General features: G+C 37.8%; 1 long non-coding RNA gene across 1 annotated transcript; it reads left to right on the forward strand.

The window, feature by feature from the left end:
* Positions 1-1,479: 1,479 nt before the first annotated feature.
* Positions 1,480-4,143, forward strand: LOC120868946. The gene is made up of 2 exons (XR_005722350.1): positions 1,480-1,597; positions 4,017-4,143. It is a non-coding gene; the product is annotated as an uncharacterized LOC120868946 (long non-coding RNA).
* Positions 4,144-17,827: the final 13,684 nt, after the last annotated feature.

Below are 17,827 nucleotides of genomic sequence, written 5' to 3' on the forward strand. Positions count from 1 at the left end.
CCCTTGATTTACACATACATAAACACACAGAAGTCGCTCAGTCATGTCCAACTCTTTGCGACCCCATGGATTGTAGCCCACCAGGCTCCTCGGTCCATGGGATTTTCCAGGCGTGAATGCTTGAGTGGGTTGCTGTTTCCTTCTCCCTTGATTAACAACTGTTCAAATCTGACCTTTGGAATTCAAAGAAGATCATGAAGGCTAGAATCCATTCCCTACAAACAAAAAATGGGGGACAGAAAGGCTTCCATGCCCAGGAGCCCCACCGGGTCCTGCTTGGTTTCAGTAGCCAGGTAATTTTGAAAAATTCCAGACAACGGTTCCATTATTCATTTGCTTATGTCATCATAAATTTGATGTCATTTCTGACCATTATATACAGCAAAATTCAATTTCGTTGAATTATTCCTCCCCTTCAAAAGAGAAAAAGTCACACACGCTAATAACCTTAAGAAAGATCCATTAATTTTTGTATTGAGCACTCACTATTCCAAATAACTCTGCTAGGCCCAGTGTGAACACAAAGATGTATCACATATACTGCCTGCCAAGGAGACATTTAAAATCTCTGATCAGGAACTTTAGTTTGAAAAGCAGCAGTATGTTATATTGTCTTTTAAGTTTCATTTAAAGGCACTAAGAAAAATTTCTTTCTATTTCTTTAATTTTGTATCTATATGACATGATGGATTTTCACTAAACTTATTTGATAATAATTTTATGATGTGTGCAAGTCAAATCATTATGCTGTATACTTCAATATAACTAGAAAAAAACCCAAGTGTTTATTTTGCCAATAGTTCTAGATTTGGGAATATAAAGAATAATAAAATACTCCCTGAAAAGAAGATTATAGAAAGTAGAGTAGTTTAGGAAGTAAAGAGACAAAAGAAAAAAATCACTAAATATTATTTTATAATTAAGCACAGTGTGCCTCTTTGTATATAAAATGAAAACTAACTAAAACTGAAGGTTTTTTAGACAAAGAAAGATAGGGAAAATAAGTTTCTGGACTATGGGAGCATAGAAAAGACATAAATGAGAGATTCTGTGTCACTCTTTAGGAAACTGTACATATTTCGTACTAATAGAGCAAAATATTTATCTATCTATGGTGTATGTGTATATCTATAATAGATAATATAATCAAATTTCTGTTGACTTAAAAAAGATGCACAATGTGAGAGTTACGAGTCAAGTTTTATTTGGGGCAAAATGAGGACTGCAGCCTGGGAGACAGCACCTCAGAGAGCTCTGAGAAACTGCTCCAAAAAGGTACTGGGGGAAGGTCTATATATGTGATTTTGGTAAAGGGGGAGCTCACATTTAACCAAGCACTAATCTTACAAAAGATTTTCTGCTAGTCACAAGGAGCTGATGTCACCATGAAGGTTTTTTAGATATGAGGAGATGCAAGGATTGGGATCATGAAATCAGTTTCTAAAAATATCTAACTATCTAAAGACCTGTTCCCCCAGTTTCCCTGCAGCACAAAGTGCCTCATTCTCTACCCTAACTCCCTTCAGGGCATGTTGAAGGTCAATAGCTGCAGAGCCCAGGATTCAATCTCCTCAGAGGCAGATGGCAAATTCACTTGGTAAGCTCCAGTTTGTAGTTGACATTTCTAATTAAAATATATAATACAATATCATTTATCTTAAGAAGATGTAAAGTATTTGTTTGAGACTTCCCAATAGTTTTTGAAAGCTGACTGTGGGGAGTGGAATAGGTATATGGTATACTTATATTTTATGTTATATATACTATAACTTTAAAATTATAAAAAAGGAATTAATAATCATAAACATGCATTCTTCAATTGCAAAATACTAGAGGATATGGCAAATAGCTTAAGAATGGTGAGTGGTATGTTTATGATTATATCTATTATGGTAGCCATGTAGACTGTATGCATTTGTCAGAAGTCATCAATTTATATACTTGAAATTGGTGAATGATATGTAAATCACATCTCAATAAACATAAAAAAATAACTAAAAAATAAAGGCACTAAAAGAATTGGATTGATAGTCAAGGGACATGAGTTTTATTCATAATTCTAGCACTGTGTTATTTTTGACAAGTTTTTCAAACTCTCTGGACCTCAGTTTCCTCATTGGTAAAGAGAAGTTGTTAGACTGGGGGAGAGTTCAAATGTCTCATCCCTAACATCCTGAAAATACAGTACATATCCTACAGGCTGTCAGTGGTTTTCTATCAAAAAAGAATAATAAACATATATATGTGTGTATTTATTATATGTGTATATATTTACATGTTCTTGTTCACTTGCTAAGTTATGTGCGAATCTTTGCGACCCTATGGACTGCAGCATGCTAAACCTCCTTGTCTCTCACCATCTCCAGAGTTCACCCAAGTCCATTGACTTGGTGATGCTATCCAACAAAAGACTTTTAAGAATCCCTTGGACACTTAGGAGATCAGACCAGTCAATCTTAAGCGAAATCAACCCTTAAAACTCACTGGAAGGACTGATGCTGAAGCTGAAACTCTGGTATTTTTGGTCAGCTGATATGAACAGCTGACTCTTTGGAAAAGTTCCTGATGCTGGGAAACACTGAAGGCAGAAGGAGAAGAGGGCAGCAGAGGACAAGATGGCTGGATGGCACCACTGAAACAATGGACATGAACTTGGGCAAACTTCAGGAGATGGTGAGGGACAGGAAGGCCAGGCATGCTGAAGTCCATGGGGTCACAAAGAGTTAGACAAGACTGGGCAACTGAACAACAACAACTCTGCATGTAAGTTAAATAAACAAGGTGATAATATACGGTCTTGACATACCCCTTTCCCAATTTTGAACCAGTCAGCTGTTCTATGTAAGGTTCTAATTGTTGCTTCTTGACATGCATACAGGTTTCTCAGGAGACAGATAAGATGGTTTGCTATTCCCATCTCTTTAAGAATTTTCCAGTTTGTTGTGATCCACAGAGTCAAAGCCTTTTGTATAGTCAATGAAATAGAAGTAAATGTTTTTCTGGAATTTACATGCAAATAACATTTGCTTTGAAAAACTTATTAAATGGGTATTCTGTATAAAATTCATTAAGTACTAGTAGAACCTTAAAACTGATCATGAAAAGAATAATTATCCCTTAAGAGTTTTCTATAGCACTTGGAGTTAGGAAAATCTTGACCTGCTTCCATCCTGTAAAACTGCTAATGAACCTCTGGACAAGACAATCTCAGACAGGATCATTTAAGTGCACATTTAAGTACAGGATTCAGAACGAAAATCGTTATTGTTTACAAGTGCATAATGGACAGGCAGGCTCTGAATATGTAAGATATTTTTTGAATGTAATCTCATCTAACCCTTACAGCAGCCCTAAGAGGGAGGTATTATTACAGTATTTGTTTTACAGACAAGTCTGTCATTACAGACGTAGTTTGTCCAAAGCTAGCAAGCAGCAGAGCCAGTTTTCCAACCCAGGTCTGCCTGACTCCAAAGTCCATGCTCCTTCCATCCCAACCTATCTTGTAGACCTTTCTCACTGATTTAATTAATATTGATATTCCTATTAGGGTAATGATCCTAACTTAACTGAACTAATTTGGCCACCTCATGCGAAGAGTTGACTCATTGGAAAAGACTCTGATGCTGGGAGGGATTGGGGGCAGGAGGAGAGGGGGACGACAGAGGATGAGATGGCTGGATGGCATCACTGGCTCGATGGATGTGAGTCTGAGTGAACTCCGGGAGTTGGTGATGGACAGGGAGGCCTGGCGTGCTGTGATTCATGGGGTCACAAAGAGTCGGACACGACTGAGTGACTGAACTGAACTGAACTGAACTGAATGTAGTCAAAACCAGCAAAATCACTTAGAGAATGAAGGTGATTTTCCAGAAAAGTTTAAAAATACAGTCTTAGTTAAAATATAGTCTTTTAAAAAACATATTTTTATATAAATATATATGAATATGCACTGGCCTTAGCAGAAAGCATCACTATTGGGATATGAATAACTTCCTCCCCATTTTGTCTTTTCCAAGTATTCTCTAGAAATGGCTGAAGAAGAGCTTCCTCCGCTGAGACCCTGGCTGCTCAAGAGAATTTGAGTCAAAGTTTCTCTCTAAGTCTCCATCATTCTTGCGTGTGAGCATGTGTGCTGTCACTTCAGGCGTGTCTGACTTTTTGCGACCCCATGGACTGTAGCCTGCCAGGCTCCTCTTTTCCAGGCTTTTCCAGGCAAGAATACTGGAGTGGATTGCCATGCCCTCCTCCAGAGGATTTTCCTGACCCAGGGATCAAACTATCATTTTAGAGGAACCCCAAAGTACTTTTGTTTATCCCTTAAATTGTTTTTTGAAGGATACTTCACTTGTAATCATTTTTACTTACCATGCAACTTGTATATCAGGATGGCAAAGCCTTTTACTATTACTGCCTAATACATTCTTCCAGCAGCTTCTGGGGAGAACAACATTTTACAGAAAAGCAAAATGCGATGTAGATACCTACATTTACTTGGCCAGAGTGACGCAGTGACTTTCTATACTTACAGCCAAGGGAAACCCTGTTCCATGAATGATAACATTTTACAGTTACACTGAAACTATAATCACAGAAAGCCTACTTTTTATTCAGTGATAGAGATGCCTTAAAAAAAAAAAATCTAGAGTTCCCAATTTACTTCTCGGAACTGATTCTCCTTTTGATCTTTCAAGTATCCTCCCTTGAGTTAATTGATAAAAGTTTTTAGCTCTTCACTTTTGCACTGATTTCAAAATGAAAAACACAATGCTATTTTATGTCCAACAGACTTCCTTGCCACCATTTGGCTTGCTCTTTTACATTTTTGTATTAGCATAAAGCTTGATGCTAAATAAGAGAGAGAAGTTGCAGCTCTCCCCATAAACAGAAGCCCTCCTATATTTGATTTCTAGCCATATCCACCTGAACATTGGTCCCTGTTATTAAATCAATATTTTTTTGATTCATTATTCTGTTCATTCTTGGCAAGAGGAACTTCCATCTTTTAACCTTTCTCATGACTAAGCGGAACGTGTCTTTGGTTTGAATGAAAAATATACCATTAAGAGAAGGTAGTAAATCTTTGTTATATGGCTAATGAATAAGACCATGGTATTTTATATTTGATTTCATAATACTTTGAATTTGTAGTCTGCTTCTGCAGACTCTCCAGCATCATATTATAAATGAAGTGCCAACTTTATTTAAAATTTTATGTTAGGTCATATGATAACTTGACAATTCTTTTGATAGCTACAAAGAAATAAAACACCAGCAGAATATATTTAAGAAGCTGTGTCATCATGTACACTTAGAATCAGAAAAATAAAACTCCAATAACGGAAGCACTACTATGTTTTATTAGGTAAAATCTGAACAATAATCTTTAGATGGATTATTAATAATTTATAAATATATATTTATTTTTCTGAAGTATAATTTAGAAATTATACTAGAGAGAAGTCAATTGAAGACTGAACAAATGAACACAACTTCATTACTTGACGAAGATTGGCAGACCCTTTTACAGCTGATTTTTCTCTGAACCATCCTTTAAGGATGTTTTCTTAAAATTAACTATGGTTATATTTTAACTAGTTTTATCTAATGTTTTGAATTAAATTACCTCTTTAAAATATTTATGTAAGGTGAGGTTTCCTGAGAAATCCAGAATAAGTGGAAATAAATTTATGCAGCTGAGAAACTTAACATATATATCTAATATATATATAAACTCAAACATTTCTATTGGATGAATACAGTGCTATGTACTTTAGTCTTTATAGAATTAATTGAGAAAATTCAAATTAGTAAAGATGTTTATGCCATCAGATTAATTAATTGACTCATCTTTTGGCAGCGGAAGTGAGGCTGTCCACATGAAGTAGTCACTGGCCTGGAGACCCAGATGACTGGGTGCCAATCTTGGCTCCGTTGATGATGAGTCACTGATATCTCTGTATCAGATCCTTACTCATAAAATGTTATTAATGATATTTTTAGACTTAGGTGGATGGTGAAAGCTATTTAATCAAGTGCTTATAAATGCTTTGAAGGTTAGAAGTCCGGAATGTTATTAGATCACAATATACAGAGTAGAAAGATATTAAAAATGGCTCACTCATGTTTGAATGGATTTCTCAGGATTAAGAAACTTACTTAGTTAAATATAGAGCCCAGTTGCTGGCGTTTAGAGGGAAATGCTATGTTAGACTCACTTAGCAATGACAGTCTGTCAGTCTCTAATGAGTGTGGATATAGAATTACATACTCTAGTAGTTGACTTTACTTATTTTAGTGTTGTTCAAACTGGTCCTCTAGGGGTTTTGTAATTTTACCTTCAAATTTTTTATTTTAATATTGCTTTTGGTCCCATCCAATCCTTAAGGGCATATTTGCTTGTACTCATTCTATTACATATTGGTCTAGTTATGACTCTCTTGTTTAGTTGCTGAGTCATGTCTGACTCTTTTGTGACCTATAGACTGTAGCCTGCCAGCTCCTCTGTTCATGGGATTTCCCAGGCAAGAATACCAGAGTGGGTTGCCATTTCCTTCTACAGGGGATCTTCCCAACCCAGGGATCAAACCCCAGTCTCTTGCGCCTCCTGCATTAACGGGTGGATTCCTTGCCACTGAGCCACCAGGGAAGCCCTTAACTCTCTTGTTACCAGTGCTCTGATTATCGTGTTACTGATTGCTGGGAGCTCCAGATTTTGAGCTCACCTGGATTTTACTATCTTCTCAACAGGTGACAGTCCTGGGAATGACTTTTCCTCTCTAAGCTACTTGTTACAAAAACACCTTAATTAATAGCCCTTTGAGAATTTCCAAAGTAAAATGAACCAATAAACAAATATAAAGTCTCAAAGTCCTGAATATTAGCAGGCACATAAAATTACATGATCGTTAAAGTCTCTTCTAGGTCCAAAATGCTGTAATTCTAAAACTTAAGGAAAAAAAGTGGGGTGATATATACCCACCCAGTGGGTGATATATAGGACTGACCTCCTGCTGCTTTGCGTTTGCTTCATTGTTGCATGAGATGAGTGTGTGGAAGGGAGATCTGGGGGACTGAGAAGAGAACAGCAAGACTGCCCACAAAGGCAGACCACAGGAGGGGCTGGGCAGGAAGCAGTTTTACTTCCTGGTAGGAGAAAGCCACAGGGCCTAGGCTGGGCCAAGGCAGTGAGGTGCCTTGGGTGACAAGTTTAAGGAGGCCTCTGCTCTCGTGGGCAGTGTAAGAGTAATGGTGTATTTGGTACTCCAGGAGTCCAGCCCTGGGAAAAAGGCTTAACAAGATCTGTGCCAGGGAACAAAGAAAGGGCCACAAACCTGGGAATCTGGAAGCCAGAGTTGGAGAAGCCAATCAAATCCATTGACAGCTAAACTGTGAAGTCCTTTGTTTTCTGTTGTCTACCCTCTCTGGCTCAGGGCAATAAATTTCAACAGTTTCACAGCCTTAACTTCCTGCTCTCCCAGGAACACCAAATTCGAGGAAGGGACAGTTAATTCTGGGGAATCAATACAGGGACAACAGAGAAGAAATAAGGTGTGGGGGGAAAAAAAAGATGATTAGAATAAAATACCTCCACAAAGTGACCTGGGGCTCTTCCTGAGCCTACACTCCCTCTGCTGGGCTGACCTTTGGGCCTTGACAGAGGCCTCCCTGCTAGACGGCTTTAAAGCCCTGGTTGCGCTTTGAGGGACTCTTTCACCTTTTTGTTAATTACTGCTCCCCTTTGCACAGAGTCTGGAGTAGCCAGAGCTATGTTTTCATTTCACAAAACTGAACATAAAAAGTGATCACTGAACTGGTTAGTTCAGGCTTCTATTCTGCCTGATAGTGGAAATATAGCTCAGAAGATTGTAGATAAGTTGACTTCTGAGTTTTTTTCACCATGTCTGGTAAATTCCATGAATTCAGAACTCCAACCCCCGTCTCCCCAGAGTGGCATCTAAGTTCTAGGTGCCAAGCAAGGTGAAGCACCGGGTTCACAAATGCCCCTTGAGGCTGACATTCATTGCTCATGTCTATGCTCCTGTGACCCCCAGACATCAGTCCTGCTATAGCAGCTCCTCATCTTCTTTAAAAATTTCAGTTTATCTCTGCTCTCCTGTATGTTTATTTTTAATTTTTTTTCATTTACCTGTTTGGCTGCACTCGGTCTTAGTTGTGACGTGGGATCTTTAGTTGCGGCATATGAACTCTTAGTTGAGGCATGTGGGATCTACTTCCCTCACCAGGGATCAAATCCGGGCCCCCTGCCTTGGGAGTGAGGAGTCTTAGCCCCTGGACCACTGGGGAAGTCCCAGCAGCTCCTTCTCTTGACTGAGGTGATTCTTCCTGAGCCATGTATTCACCTCTCTTAGGGACTGGGAAACATGGATGTCCTCCGGTGCCATTCTGGAGACTGGCCGGGCTGTCTTAGACACATCTGGTTGCTACTTAGACCCATTTTTATTTACCTCGGTCTCACCTGAGAAGTGAACACAGGTCCCTCTGCTCTGAGATCCCCAAAACTCAGGATTTTAACAGTCATCCTGACTCCTCCCCACCCAACTTCCTCTGGGGCCTCAGTCTTATCTTGAGTTACTCTCTCTTGCTCTCTTATATCTGACTGTCTCTCTCTCTTCTCCTTGGAGATTATCTAACACTACAGTATCCACTAGTCATGTACGGCTACTGAGCTCTTACAATGTGGCTGGTCCAAAATGGGATGGACGCAAAGCAAAAATGCACACTAATTTTAAAGACTTATTTGAAGAAAATATTCTAAAATATCTCATTAATATTTTTAATAAAGTTTACATAGATGTTGAAATGATACTATTTTGGATATGTTGAATTAAATGTAAAATAGTGTTACAATTCATTTCATTTTTTCCTTTTTGCTTTAAAAAATGTAGCTACTAGAAAATTTAAATCGCATTGTATTTCTTTTGGACAGAGCTCATCTAACAAATTTAAGGAAGTGTTGTGGACCAAACTGTAACTCTCCCCATTGCGCAAACTCATATTTGTAGCCCTAACGCCCCAATGTAACTGTATTTGAAGATAAGACCTTTCAGGGGTGTAATCAGTGTTTAATGAGGTCATAAGGGTGGGGCCTATTGGATTAGAGCCATATAAAAAAGGAAGAGACACCAGGAAGGCACAGACAGAAGAAAGACCACGTGAAGACACAGTGAGACAGCATCTGTTTACAGGCCAGGAAGAAAGGCCTCATCAGAGGCACACTGCTGGCACCTTGATATTGGACTTGCAGCTTCCAGAACTGTGGGAATATCAGTTTCTGCCTTTAATATCCTGTTATCTGGTACCTAGTCCATGGTATTCTGTTACGGCTGCCCTTGCAGACTAACAGAGGAAGGACACCTCATTCTGACATCATGTCTTCTTTTAAAACCAAGCGTCAATGACATTGGTTTTAGCTTTTGAGCCTTAAAAACCATTCCTCTTAATCAACTGTCTGTGCCAGAGATTTTAAAAAATCTGGTTTGAAACTCAAGAGTTGAGTGAAAATGGACTCTTTGGTTCTCTGTTGTGACCTTCCTTCCTCAAGGCCTTAGAAGGAGTTACCCTCTGCTGCCTGAAGTTGAAGGAGAGATCACAGGACAAATGGGAAGTATGGCAGGGGCGGGAGGGGGGGAAATGGTTGATATCATAATATTAATCTGCTATAGCAGTTACTTTCTTTCTTTCCCCATTTTGTCAAATTTCAGGAGGATCTGACTTTATTTATTTGGTCATCCATGTATTTGTTCCTTATTTGTTGCCTATAGATTGATATGTATATTTTAGTGTGGATAGCTTTCAGAAAGCATTTTCACTAAAAATTTCATGTCTTTAATAATGAAAGATACTATAAACTGTTAAAGAAATTTAAAATATCACAGTAAGTGCATGGTAATGGTAGAGAGAGATGGGTAAAGGTATTAAAATCCTGTTGTTCATGTCTTTAGAGCTCAGAAAGTTTTGTTAGCTATGGAGGAGATCCTGTTGTCCACCCTTAGCACAGATCTTACTTTGCTAGAAGTCCTACAATTCCTGATGTAATGCATAGGGCACACACAGGGTCAGTCTTGGCTTCCAACCATGGCAGTGGTCACCTGGAGACAGTGGAAGGCCAGAAAGCTAGGTCTTGTTCTTGGATGGGTATGGGGAGCTTCTCCTACCTTTTGTACTTTTCTGATTCACTAAATATAGCTAGGTCTTACAGCTCACCTCATTGCACTATCAATCTATATTTACTTCTCTGTGAACCCTGAATATTCCTTTACTCAATACCTAGTATATAGTTAATGAACAATGAAAGTTTTAGGAATGAAACTAAATGAATGCATGAATCCAACAAGTTCTGCCCTCAGATCCTCACTTCAGACTTTCTCTTACCTCTTTGTTAGCCTGGACATGGATCAAGCATCTCCCTCCATATCCTTTAATCTCAACCAAACTCTCCTTTATAAAAACAAATTATTTTTAAAAGTTGCTTAATTACCCAAGTACTGTATGAAGATATTATCAATATAACATGATAAAATAATACAAAGAGATTGAGAACTCCCTGGCAGTTCACTGAAGTGAGCCTGGGTTTGGGGAACTAAGATCTTGCAAGCCATAAGGCACAGCCAAAACAAACAAAAAAACACAACAAACAAACAAACAAAAAAGAGACGGCAGAAGCCCGTTACAACTCCATGGCAGTCTCCTTCATCTCACCGCAGTGTGGGAATAGCTTCTACCCCCCTTCATAGATGCGTCACGTACCTACTAAAATAGACATAAATGTGTATGCTAATACGTTATTACCACCATATTATATATATTAATATACATATTATACATATTTAACCTAAATAATTTTATGCTGTTGGGTACTGTTTAACAGCTTGCTTTTTTTTTCCCCCACTAAATTACTTGATATCCTTTTATGTCACTGTCCATTCAACTCCCTTGTTCTTGTTTTAGTTGTTGTAAGTATTCTGTAGCACAGAGGAAAGAAAATACAACTAAAATATATTTAACTTCTTCTTTATTGATGACCCTATGGTAGCTCAGATGGTAAAACATCTACCTGCAATGCGGGAGACCCAGGTTCAGTCCCTGGGTTGGGAAGATCCCTTGGAGAAGGAAACGGCAACCCACTCCAGTACTTTTGCCCGGCAAATGCCATGGACAGAGGAGCTTTGTAAGGCTATAGTCCATGGGGTCTCAGTCGGACACGACTGAGCAACCTCACTTATTGATGACACTATAGGCTGTTTGTAATTTTTCACTGTTATAAACAATGAACATCCACTTATTTACATGTTTCTTTAGACACATGTGCAAGTGCTTTTTTTAATGACAGATCCTTAGAAGTTGACTTGCTAGGTTTAAGGGTATGTGTAAATTCTAGGGAATATCCTGAGAAGGAGGCTTTCTCGGCCATTTGCCATGCAATGTTTCCTTGCTTGTAAACCAAATAGGCTTGCTAAAGTGTATGAGGGCAGAATGACATGGCAAGACTTAGACTATCCCAGTCCAAGGAGATAATTTATGTAAATTGTACGACCACAGATAGAAATCACATGACGTCCTTTAACATCCCATTGACATCCCATCCTGTGGTTGTCTTTCTCCACAGCAGAGCAGTATGGAAAATATCCTTCCGAGCCCTTTCCCATGCATTTGCATTATGTCTTGAAGATTTTGCATCCTGCTACTTTGCGATACCTCTATAAATGAACAGAGGAAGTGGCCTTCCATACTCCAAATGGGAAAGGAAATGTTGTTATTAGTCATTGCTGCTGCTGCTGCTGCTAAGTCGCTTCAGTTGTGTCCGACTCTGTGCGACCCCATAGACAGCAGCCCACCAGGCTCCCCCATCCCTGGGATTCTCTAGGCAAGAATACTGGAGTGGGTTGCCATTTCCTTCTCCAACGCATGAAAGTGAAAAGTGAAAGTGAAGTCGCTCAGTCGTGTCCGACTCTTAGCGACCCCATGGACTGCAGTCTACCAGGCTCCTCTGTCCATAGGATTTATCAGGCAAGAGTACTTGAGTGGGGTGCCATTGCCTTCTCCATTATTAGTCATTAGTGTCTGTCATCTTGTTCAAGAAGGGGAAGGTGGGTCATATCAAGAGAATCAGAGTCACCAGGTCATAGGCAAGGTGATAGACCTCAAGACTTGCTTGTATCTGCTCCATGGACATGTTGCAACAGTTAATGTGGTAAACGTCACTATCTAAGTGGTGAGAAAACAAAGTGTGTACTATCTGAGCACTTAATATTATTTGGCAAAGGAAATAAAATGACTTTTCTTAAAAACTTTTCTGATATGTGTCTCTTGGAGTTCAGAAAACTTTCACTCACTGATTTATATAAAGAAATTATTAATTACTGAGGATTTGTCAGGAATGGGTATATCCTTTAACCACTGGCTCAAAATCTCCCCAAATAATATATTTTTAAATTTTAGTAGATATATTGCCAAACTACCATCCAAAAGGCAGGTATCAATTTGTACTCCCTCTAATAGTGATTGAGTCTAACATATTATGATGGGTGAAAAATAGTATCTTACCATTTTAGTATGCATTTCTATAGTGACCAGTGATATCCAGCATGTTTTCACAAAATATCTGACCACCTGTATATCCTCTTGTGAATTGTCTGTTCATATCCTCTGCTTATTTTCTAATTTGTGTGTCTTTTTTATCTTTGTTATTTATTCATTTTTTGGCTGTGTTGTGTGGCTTGTGGGATGTTAGTTCCCTGACCCAGCCCCCGGCCATGAGAGCATGGAGTCCTAACCACTGGACCACCAGGGAATTTCCTTTTTCTTTTAAGAATAGCTTTACTGCTTTGCCAGGCAGAGGGAGCCACAGCAGGCTAATGCTGCAAAACCATGTGTCCCCTCTTCTTTATTGACTTGTATGAATTTATTAGGTAGTATGTATATGAAATTTTAATTCTATATTATTAATATTTCCTATAGCTCTTTTGGTTTTTTGATTTTGTTTAAGGTGTTTTAATACAGAAATGTTGATTTAATTAAGTATAGCAATCAATATTAACTTTTCATAGGCTTTATAATTTGGGGAATTTTAGTTTAAGAAGGCTGTGTATCACCAATGTTATTAACATATTCTTCAACATTTTCCTCTCATATTTTAAATGTCTTTAAAATTCTAAAATATGAGTACATTCTCACTAAAACTGTAAACAATTTCTAGTAATATGATGAACTAGGCCTTAAGTAAAATCCTTCCCAGTATAGCACACATAAAAATCCCATATAAAATATCAAAACCAACAAAAATATTTTATGTATATTTGTCTGAGGCTGAACTGGTGAGAAATTAAGGGAATTTTTTGTAGGCTGAGTGAAAAGAAAGCAAAATCTGTAGGGAGAGCAAAGCCTTGAGTGTTTACATGATCCTTAGTGGCCAACAGTCCAAGTTTCAATGGGCCCAGTTTTTCAAGGACAAAGAGAATACCAGGGTCCAAAGTAAGATGGGAGCTAGATGGGGTATCTTCAAGGACGACTCTTCTGGTGACTGAACTAGAAAAATCCCATACAGCAGAGGATTAGTGGTAATATTTGCCAGTCTCACTTGGACTCTGGGCAGAGCTGAACCAAGAAGAGAAAGGCCTGAGAATTCTTACTCATCAACCTACTTCCACATGTGTTTAGAACTGTACATTCAAAAAAAACAAAATGCCCCAAGCCTAAAATGTAGCTGGGGCTTCTCTGGTGGCTGAGTGGTAAAGAATCCTCCTGCAAGTTCAGGAGAGAGAGGTTCAATCCCTGGTCTAGGAAGATTTCACATGATGTAAAGCAACTAAGCCAGTGAGCCACAACTACTGCGCCCATGTACCGCAACTACTGAGCCCATGTACCGCAACTACTGAGCCCATGTTCCACAACCACTGAGCCCATGTACTGCAACTGCTGAAGCCTGTGCACCCTAGAGTCTGTGCTCCATTACAAAAGAAGCCACCGCAATGAGAAGCCTGTGCACTGCAGCTGGAGAGTAGCACACGCAGCAACGAAGACCCAGCCCAGTCAAAAATAAATACGTTTAACTTTTAAGAAATGTACTTGGGACTATCCCTAATATCAAGAGGAAGCAATATGTGAGGAAATAGCAGAACTAGCACAACGCCAAGTCAGGCATCAAAGTCTTCAAATAATGGAATGATCTGGTATAGAATAAAATACAAGTATCAATATGTTTAATGTATATAAAAGATTATTGAAAGAATACCAAACTATAAATTACCAGAATTGGCCACAGAGATTTGAAAAAGAACCAAAAAGAACTACTACATATTAAAGATGTAATAACTGAAATTATAAACTCAGCGGAAGTCTTGAAGAGTCGATTAGGCTCAGTTGAAGAGACAATATATAATAGATAGGAGGAAATTACAACAAATTCAGAAGACAAAGAGAATGAAACTACAAAAGAAATATTAAGAGGACACACAGAGAGAAGTTCTGAAATGTTGCAGTTTCAGGAGGAGATAACAAATAAGGGAGAAATTATACTATTCCAAGAAATAATAGCTTAAAATCCCAAAATTTGAGGAGAGAATTTCTTCTTTTCATCTATTGATGAGAAATACCAATACACAGATCAGAAAACAGAAAGAACTGCAGACAGTGTAAGTAAAAAGAAATCCACAACTAGTCATACTAGAGTGACATTTTAGAATACCATAAGGAAGAAGACTATATTAGAAGCATGAAGAGAAAAGACAGAGTTATCTATAAAAGAACTGTATTTAAACTGAAGGATTTTCCCACAGCAACAAAGGAAGCCAGAAGACAGCAGAATGGTACATTAAATGTGCTGAGAGAAGATAAATGTCAAAATATCCTATTATATGCAGCAAAATCATCTTTCAAACATGAGGTTAAAATTAAGTAATTTCTGACTGAAAAAATTGAGAGTTTTTATTACAGAAAACCTTTATTCGAAGATCTAGAGAATGCACTTTAGAATGAGGGATAAAAAGCACACAAAGAGAAAAATGAATAAAAAATAGTGAGCAAAGAATATGGTAAACATGTCGATAAATCTAAGCAAACGTTTATTGAATAAACCAATGATAATGTTTATTTTGAGGGTTAAATAAGGTAAGCTAGACACAACTAGACAACAACAGAATGTATAATGAGAGTGGTGAAAGGAATTAAAACATTCTAAGGTTCTTTAATTTTCCTAAGCGTGGATAACCACACTGATTATTCTTCAGGCATTAAGTTAAATACAAACTTAAAATTTCCAAGGTAACTATATTCATTCATATGCATTGCTACCTAGCAAATTCCCACAAATTTAGCTGCTGAGAATAATACACATCTGCTTCTCAGTTTCCGTGGGTCAGGATCTCAGGCATGGCATAGCTGAATCCTTTGCTCAGGGTCTCTGACAAGGTTGCCGTCAAGGTGTTGGCCAGGCTGGGATTCTCACTGGGAACTCAGGGTCCTTTTCCAGTTCGTTCAGGTTATTGGCAGTATGCAGTTTCTTGTGGTTGTAGGCCAGAGGCCTCAGCTACCAGAGGCTGCCCTCCAGGCAAGTCACGATATAACTCTTTGTGTCCCTTTAGGCCACAAGAAAAATCTGCTGCTTCAAATTTCCCTTTTCTGGAAGGGCCTACTCTTTCCTACAGGTTCTCCTGATTAGGTCAGGCTCATCCAGGATAATCTCCCTTTTCATCAACTCAAAGTCAACAAAAGTGGAACCTTAATTGTTTTTTCAAAATTCTTTCACCTTTGCCATATGATTTAATCAAGATGGTAATATCCATTATATTTACAGTCCCCACCTACACTCATGGAAAGGGAATTATACATGGCAGGATGGGAATCAGGGGCAGCTCTCTCAGAACTCTGCCTCTTTCAGTAACCATTAAAAAGTATAATTAGATTCTATGCACTCCAAACCAATAAAGATGAAAAAAGAATCAGTTCAGTTCAGTTCAGTCACTCAGTCGTGTCTGACTCTTTGTGACCCCATGAATCGCAGCACGCCAGGCCTCCCTCTCCATCACCAACTTCTGGAGTTCACTCAAACTCACGTCCATCAAGTCAATGATGCCATCCAGCCATCTCATCCTCTGTCATCCCCTTCTCCTCCTGCCCACAATCCCTCCCAGCATCAGAGTCTTTTCCAATGAGTCAACTCTTTGCATCAGGTGGCCAAAGTACTGGAGTTTCAGCTTCAGCATCATTCCCTCCAAAGAAATCCCAGGGCTGATTTCCTTCAGAATGGACTGGTTGGATCTCCTTGCAGTCCAAGGGACTCTCAAGAGTCTTCTCCAACACCACAGTTCAAAACCACCAATTCTTCGGCACTCAGCTTTCTTCACAGTTCAATTCTCACATCCATACATGACCACTGGAAAAACCATAGCCTTGACTAGATGGACCTTTTTTGGCAAAGTAATGTCTCTGCTTTTGAATATGTTATCTAGGTTGGTCATAACTTTCCTTCCAAGGAGTAAGCGTCTTTTAATTTCATGGCTGCAGTCACCATCTGCAGTGATTTTGGAGCCCCAAAAAATAAAGTCTGACACTGTTTCCACTGTTTCCCCATGAAAAAAGAATGAAAAAAGGAAAAAGTATAGTCAACTAAAACAAACAGTGAAAACTTTGAAAAGTGGGGTACATGGAAAATATAAAAATAAAATGATAAATAAATCACAGTCAATCTCAAGAAACTACATTCTTCTGATGCAGTCGAAGATTGAATTTTTTAAAAGTTCAACATTTTGCTATCAAGAAGATACACATCTCACCATAACAACACAGAAAGTTTGAAAGGAATGCAAGTAAACACTGATCAAAAGGAAACTGAGATGGCTAAAGCAGAAACAGATAAACTCAATTTCAAGAAAAAAGTATTGCTAGAGATCAACTAGGTCACTACATATTGAAAAAAATTCAATCCATGAGCAAGATATAAAAATTTTAACTTTGTCAGCACTTAAAATATTTTCAACATATGGGATGCAAAATTGTCAAAAGTTGAAGAAGAAATGATCACATTACTGTTAGGAATATTTTAACATTCTTCTTTCTTTGATCAATAGATCACGCAGACAAGTTCTGAGAAACAATTACAAAACTTGGCTTAACAGACATAGAATATTGTACCCAAATATTAGAGAACACACATCCCTTTCAAATGTATGTGGAACTTTTACAAAAAATTACCACATACTAGGACATAAAGTATTTCAATAAATGTCCAAGAACCAGTATTCTTGACTAGCATAAAATTAAACTAGAAAAAAATAATAAAACTTCCACATATTTGCAAATTTAGAAAATACTTCTAAATAACTGAAGAGTCAAAGGGAAAAATTACAATGGTAATTAGAAAATGAGTAAAAATGTGTGGCATGCAGTTAAAATGTTACTTTGGGGGAATTTACAGATAAATGCTTATATGGAAAAGAAAAAAAAGAATAAATGAGAACTCATTTTCAGATATTATAAACAAGAAACAAAAACAAGAGACAAAGAAGAAAAAGCAGAATGTGGGAAATAATGAAGATAAAAACAGAAATTAATAAAGTAGAAAATAAACAAAATGATATATTACTTAGAAATATATATGTTACTTTTTATACATTAGTAATATATAACTTAGGCCTTATTACTTATTAAACAATATACAGCTTAAGTAATAATTATTACTTAATAGTTATAGTAATAAATATTATTTTTTATATGTTACTTATATAATGCTGAATATTTTTTCTAAAATAGAAAAAATCCTAAAACAAAAAGCAAGGAATGAGTAACACTAGCTACAGGTTAATAGTTATTT

Source organism: Oryx dammah, unplaced genomic scaffold, assembly GCF_014754425.2.
Source record: "Oryx dammah isolate SB20612 unplaced genomic scaffold, SCBI_Odam_1.1 HiC_scaffold_2, whole genome shotgun sequence".
In the NCBI taxonomy this organism is placed as follows: domain Eukaryota; kingdom Metazoa; phylum Chordata; class Mammalia; order Artiodactyla; family Bovidae; genus Oryx; species Oryx dammah.